The 6,906-nt window shown below is 40.3% G+C and overlaps 1 long non-coding RNA gene across 3 annotated transcripts; it reads right to left on the bottom strand.

Moving 5' to 3' along the window:
- Window positions 1-575: 575 nt before the first annotated feature.
- On the bottom strand, window positions 576-3,108 carry LOC127311278 (uncharacterized). Of its 3 annotated transcripts, none has more exons than XR_011744346.1 (3): window positions 1,817-3,108; window positions 1,166-1,709; window positions 576-1,002 (listed from the first exon to the last, which is right to left on the bottom strand). It is a non-coding gene; the product is annotated as an uncharacterized lncRNA (long non-coding RNA). The 3 variants fall into 3 exon arrangements; XR_007857636.2 differs by having other exon boundaries at window positions 576-1,268; window positions 1,644-1,709; XR_007857635.2 differs by lacking the exon at window positions 576-1,002 and having other exon boundaries at window positions 1,390-1,709; window positions 2,484-3,108.
- Window positions 3,109-6,906: the final 3,798 nt, after the last annotated feature.

Genomic DNA, 6,906 nt, shown 5'->3' with positions numbered 1-6,906 from the left:
GAGATACCCTCCTCCAACCTGTCCCTAACCTAGTGCATTACCCCATCCGCTCCAACAATCTCACAAGCCTCCATCTCCTTCCCAAGGAGCCGCCCACCCTCAGGCAACTCCACCACCATGCCTCAGTCCAGCCGCCACCACCAATGACCATGTTGTCTTCCTCTTACGCCCTCTTCGGCTTTCCCGGCCCCTCCTCAGCCTTCCTGCTGAGCATGCGGAGCTATAGACTTGGCCTCTACCACTCCCGCGCCTATCGCCAACCATCATGACCGCTAGGGGTTGCCGCTAAATGTTTTTGAAGCATTAGGAGTCTTGCTGAAGCAACCAGTCATGAGAACTCATAATCCATAATGCAATAGGCCCCACGAAGAGCTGAAATTTCTGCCTCGTGAAATTCTGTACAACTGTGAGAAATCTTAATGGCTACATTTTATAATAGGAATATGAAATTATATGGTTCTGTTAGCCCCTGGCTATATAATAAAAGAAGCATAGAAAATGAGTGTTCAGTAAACGCAAAATCTTAATGGCCCCACGAAGAGCTGAAATTTCTGCCTCGTGAAATTCTGTACAACTGTGAGAAATCTTAATGGCTACATTTTATAATAGGAATATGAAATTATATGGTTCTGTTAGCCCCTGGCTATATAATAAAAGAAGCATAGAAAATGAGTGTTCAGTAAACGCAAAATCTATAACCATCTAAATTTGTCTTGGAAAAATGAAACACCTTTAAGAACGCGCTAGACATGTGTTCACCCTTGATCATTCTTCTTGGTTCTACACCTAACAATCAGGGGCATCCAAAATGTCAAACATTGTAAAGCTTCTAAATAAAAAAAACTTCATGAATAATGGAGTGGAGGAGGGTTGTTTACCACTTTGTCCGGGGTGCCACGGATCGATCCATGCTCCTTTTTGCTGTTGCGGGCTCACAACACCTTTTAGCCTCTGGCTTGGATATCTCTCACATTTTCAAATATCCATACTCTTGCTTTTAATCTTGCAAATTAGAAGAAAAAAAATTGAATTCATTCTTCATGCTATGTCCAGCAACACATTTACGGAAGACAGTATCTTATTGTGCCAAATAAGATAGTCTCATTTGACACATATACAAGCCCCAAGTTATCTGTTAACTTTGTAGCGTTAACAAAGTATATACATGAGTATATTAACATGTAACTTCCGTACGCAGCAATCAATTAAATGAGCATCAAGAAGCCATAATTAGCTTATGACCAGTCCCCATCTAGTGAATGTACCACCTGAAGAAAAAGAGTCTAGGTTTTAGACAGTCCAACGGTGAACGGGAGATATGACAGTATCAAGTATCATTTGACGCACGATAGCTCTGCTAATATGGTGGTTCAATGAAATATGCCAAGATACGAAAACTGAATGCATAATTTGACAAGTACTAATATTTATCATATGAAAACCCAAGCCAAGCAGCAAGTTCATTATCATTGTTTTCAGCAGCTCCATCATACAAAACGTTTTATAATTTTGTACTGGAATCAGTAATGAGAAAGAAAAGAGGCAAAGAGAAAGAATGAAGCTTATGTTAGCTTGTTAATATCCTCCAGGTGTTCACTACAATACTACACATAATGCATCTCCACCTCAAGTAATCACATGACCTGCTTCCCGTTTTGTGCCACCATCCTTCTTTAACTTTTCTTTTTGCATATCACGTAAAATGATACCTGTAAAAACACAATAATCTATCTCAGTTCTAAAGTATCAATGGCTGTTGACGAGGGGTAGCTAATAGAAAATTTTCCACATGGCTGCAAATTAACTAACTGCACACATTTTGTTCTACTGTCGTGCATGATGGCCAATTATGTTACTAGCTGAATTATGGAATCCTGACAACAAAATGGCTGCATGTCAACAGAGCTGTGCAAAGTAATGTTCAGTACTTCACTCATAAATCTTGAACTACTTAGTGGATACATCTTCACGACGAACAGAGGATGGTTAATTCTTCTTCCAGATTTTGAATGTATCACAAAGCACCAAAAAGATAAAGAATCTTTCAGGTGCCAGCATAGTTGAATATATTATGCTGCCCAATATGGAGTACATCATATCTAACACAAGCTAAGGATAATAGCATTCCTTCTTGGCCATAATGCAGAACCCAGTCAAGTAATCATTCATAGATGCACATTTAAGATGCAAGTGTGTACATATGAATAAGAATGCAAATCACGAACATTCATGTGACATCCGAGATATGAATTGCAAAAAAAATCAGAGATATGCATGTGAACTTATTCATGTTGAAAGTAGAGCATCATGAAGGTCACAGCATACATACAAATATCGAGAAGCATATATCCAATAGAACGGAAATTCATTCATACATGAACCAACAGAGGTAACATCTGCTAGGATGTGCACAAATGGCCCAAAAAAATAAGCAGCAATTTCCCCAAATATTTTGCAACCCACCATAAGAGAAAGCAACAAACCCGTGGTGGTGTTTGATAATGCATGAGCGGCTCCATGAGATGTTGGTCGCATATTCATAATGTTTTTGCTGCCATTTCAGTGGGCCTTCTTTCTTCTCGAGGATTCTCTTCTTCTTATCAGTAGGAAATCAGTTGATTTCACTGTAGAAGCTATGTCATAGCCAAATCGCAGCATTTCATTTCTCTTTTCTTCTTTTCTTCTCCATTAAACATGATTAGTTAGGATGTCATTCCTGTTTACAAAAGAGCGGGTCAAGGAATCGTCTAACAAACTTAAGGACAAGCAATGGTGTACCAAAATTCAGTATAAGCAATCCTCTAAAAAATTCAGTCAAAATTTATGTATATCTAGCAGCAGCAGCAAGCTATCGTCTAGCAAATATCAGCTAGAATTTGTCTCGTCTCTAGCACGTACGGACCAGCATATAATGATTCACGATCAGCTTGCATCGACTCAATATGTAATTTGTAGTATTTATTTGTTGGATACGAAAACAATACCAACCTTTTTCATGAGCAATACAGAAAAAATGCTCACCTTTCCATGAACCGATCTGGATGAAAAATTATACAACAATTTCATCAAAGAGTCAGCAAGCACATACCAGACGCTCAACAGTGGACGAACGGCCCTCATCGGCGTCCTTGCAGCCAACACCGTCTTCGACACAGTAGAAAGATGCATGCATCCAGCTGACGGGAGGCTAGCTAGGAGCTCCCCAGATTTGTGATCAAATCTACGTAGCACATCAATGAAGAGTGGAATAGAAACAGAAGATTTGGAAAATAGGGGGCATCAGTCATGTTGTTTTGCCGTTCTTCTATCTATCTATCTATCTATCTATCTATCTATCTATTCCCAGTTTATCTCTTTCGATCTCCCAATTTTTTTACAGGAACCACTCCATCCTTTGCCTCCCACGAGGAGTGGTGGCTTTCCCTTCTAGCGCCACCACCACCTGGCTATCCGTCCCCTTCCGTGATCGGAATTCAGCCACCAGGCGCTCCAGCACCTCCCCATCCTTTGCCTCCCACGTTTAGTGGGCTTTCCCCTCTCTGATTCTTTGACGGGCGTCATCCTGGCCGGATTGAGGGAGGTGGCCTCATCATCCGCCATACCTAATCACGAGATCTGGAATTCTCTCCCTCGAAAATGATTAAGGGATTGGAAGTCAATCCTACCGTCCTCTCTCACCACGCGAGAAAAAGATCTATCGAAGCGGCAGCAGGCAGCTGCCTCGCCGGAGGTGGACCGGCTTCTTCGTCGGTATCGTACCGGCACGCGGCAGAGAAACATCCAGGGCGAATCGATTAATTATTTATAGATTTACAAGACTAATTAGATCATTACATGGACGCATCTGCAGATTGGTCGCGGTGGCCATCGGGAGACTTGGACCTGATGCCATGGCCTCTGGTGCCAGGCGGCCTTCCCGTCGCTGGCGGCGCTCATCTTAGTGCCGCCGGCCAGCACCATATAAGAAGCGCCTTCCTGTCGCTGGCGGATCTCTACTGGACCGAGACAAGCTCCTTCTCGCCAGATCGCCAGGGACGGCCAGAGCAAGGGGCGGAGACAGCAGCGGCGGAACCCTACATTCTCTCGCTCTCTCGAGCCTCTCATTCGTGCGAACGAAAAATCAGGTCGGGCGTCAGGTGGGCCACTAGTCGGGCGGCCCATGTTGATGCCTGGCCCAGGCGGGTGGGCGACCAAGGGAGGGGAGGTGGACGACCAAAGGACGACCAAACTGGGGGAGAAGGGGGAACACGTTCGTTCTTTTTAAGTAGTAGAGATATGAGTTGAAGTTTCGAAATATTTCCAACGATCATGCAAGTTCATATAGGCTTACTATTCTTACATGTCCACCAAACATAACTTCAAAAACGTTCTGTAGAAGTGTTCCCAGGAATAGTGTACTGGTAGGCGGTAGATGAAAGTTAACTCCATTTTGCTATTCTGATCATTACATAAATCATTTCCAAGATCAACTGAAGATTGGTGAGTGGATCGGAGTGCGGCATGTCCTTCGTCACCCCTGCCGTGATGGTGAAGTCGGAGCTGCAAGGCGACTTATGGCAACGATGCCACTTGATTGGTGTTTGCGTCGGTGCAAGGCGTGCAACTTCCTCCTTTGAAGGTCGCGGTTGAAGTCGGAGATGCCTCCTCCTCGACGTGCTTGGGGGTCTGACTGTTTGGCATAGGCTCACATGGGCTCCGATGTCGTTTGCGGCGAGGGTCTCGGTGGCGGTCGTCTAAGGTGAAGTCGGAATCGCTGGCTCGTGGAGGAGTGACGATGATGACACTCGATGACATCCTCAACGATGGTCTTTTTTCTTGATGGCGTGTGTGCTTCGTGTGGGTAGCCAGGTTGGCCGGGGTGCTCAGTGTGTGTTGTTGGTTTTCGCTCGATTTTCTCCTAAAAATTGAACACTTTCCTCTTAATTAATGGATAAGGCAAAGATTTTACCTCCGTTTAAAAAAAAAACTAGCCACTACAACTCTGTTTTAGAGGGCATCCCTAGTTGACGGTCAACCTGCTCAAGCGGTCACGTAGCGCGCATTTTCCCGCAGAGGCAAAAGAAAATCCTCTTGTGATTTGATCTCACGAGCTCACGGGGCCAAGTACAACACATCCTCCTTGCTGATCACCTAACCCAAGACGGATTGTTGACTGCTTGTGGGACGAATATTATTTGTACCATATAATCGATACTGTTGATAGAAGTGAAACTTCAACTTGTTATACGTATATATATTAGAAAAACCTAGCGAACAAACTAATGAATCCTTAGTTCATCGATCCCAGTGTTTCAACTATAATTTCTGACAAAGTAAGTTTAGTGTGTTTGATAATTAAATTTGTTTTTACAAATCTCTATCAAATATTTCGGATCGGTAACATTTTATTTAGAATATTTTAAGAATATTTTAGCTCACAGTTTATCAACCCCTCTCCCATTATTTTATCAGCGGTAAATGCGAAAAGTTATCAACCTCAAAAGATAATTTTATTTGGAATACTTTTGAGATAGTTTTATCTCTCAAATTTATCAACCCATCTACCCATTATTTATCAACGGTAAATGCGAAAAGTTATTGATCCTAAAAGCTAATTTTATTTAGAAAATTTTGAGAACATGTTTTGCTCACAATTTATCTACCCATCTGCCCATTATTTATCAACGGTAATGTGAAAAGTTATCAACCAAAAAACTAATTTTATTTTTCATTTTTCATAATTTTAGCTCAAAATTTATCAACCCCGTGCCGCGTTATTTATCAACGGTAAATGTGAAAAATTATCGACCCGAAAAGCTAAATTAATTTAGAATATTTGGCTACTTCTTTAGCTCACAATTTATCAACCCTCTGCCTCTTATTTATCAACGGTAAATCTAAAAAAGTACCTACCCGAAAAGCTAATTTTATTTTCAATATTTTAGCGAATTTTTTAGCTCACAATTTATCAACCCCGTCCCGCGTTATTTATCAATGTAAATACGAAAAATTATCGACCCCAAAAGACAAATTAATTTAGAATATTTAGTTACTTTTTAGCTCACAATTTATCAATGGTAATGTGAAAATATGTACCGACTTGGAGCAAAATTAATTTAGGATATTTTGGCGAATTTTTTAGCTCACATTTTATCAACCCCTTTACTCGTTATTTATCAATGGTAAATGTGAAAAGTTATCCACTCGAAAAGCTAATTTCATTTAGAATATTTTGGAAACATTTTTAGCTCACAATTTATCAACCACTCTGCCCATTATATTTATCAACGGTAAATGTGAAAATTTATCAACCCAAAACACTAATTTTATTTAGAATATTTTTTGAAACATTAATAGCTCACAATTTATCAACCTCTCCGCCCGTTATTTGTCAATGATAAATGTGAAAAGTTATAGATCCGAAAAACTAATTTTATTTAGAATATTTGGGGACATTTTTAACTCACAATTTATCAAACACTCTGTCAACTATTTATCAACGGTAAATATAAAGATTTATCGACCCAAAAAACTAATTATATCTAGAATATTTTTGGGACATTTTTAGCTCTCAGATTTAGCAACCCCATCAATCCGTTATTTATCAACTGTAAATGTGAAAAACTATCGACCGGAAAAGTAGTAGTTTATTTAAGTGAAAAGTAGTAGTTTATTTAAGTTGCAAGTGTAGTTTATTTGAGTTGCAATAAGTTGCAAGTAATAGTTTATTTGAGTTGCAAGTGGTTTCCTCACCCCGTTACCCCCATAAAATCCAGTGGCCCGAAAAAGGGAATTGAAAAGATACTAGCTAGTATAGTCCAAATAATAGGAATTTTGATACAAATAACACAAACCAGCGAAATATAGAATTATTTAAAAAAGAGAACTGTAGAAAGAGAATTGTAAAACAAAACTAACATGAATATT

Source organism: Lolium perenne, chromosome 1, assembly GCF_019359855.2.
Source record: "Lolium perenne isolate Kyuss_39 chromosome 1, Kyuss_2.0, whole genome shotgun sequence".
NCBI classification, from domain to species: domain Eukaryota; kingdom Viridiplantae; phylum Streptophyta; class Magnoliopsida; order Poales; family Poaceae; genus Lolium; species Lolium perenne.
Note: the sequence above shows the minus strand (reverse complement) of the source record. Positions and strands in the feature narration are given on the sequence as shown.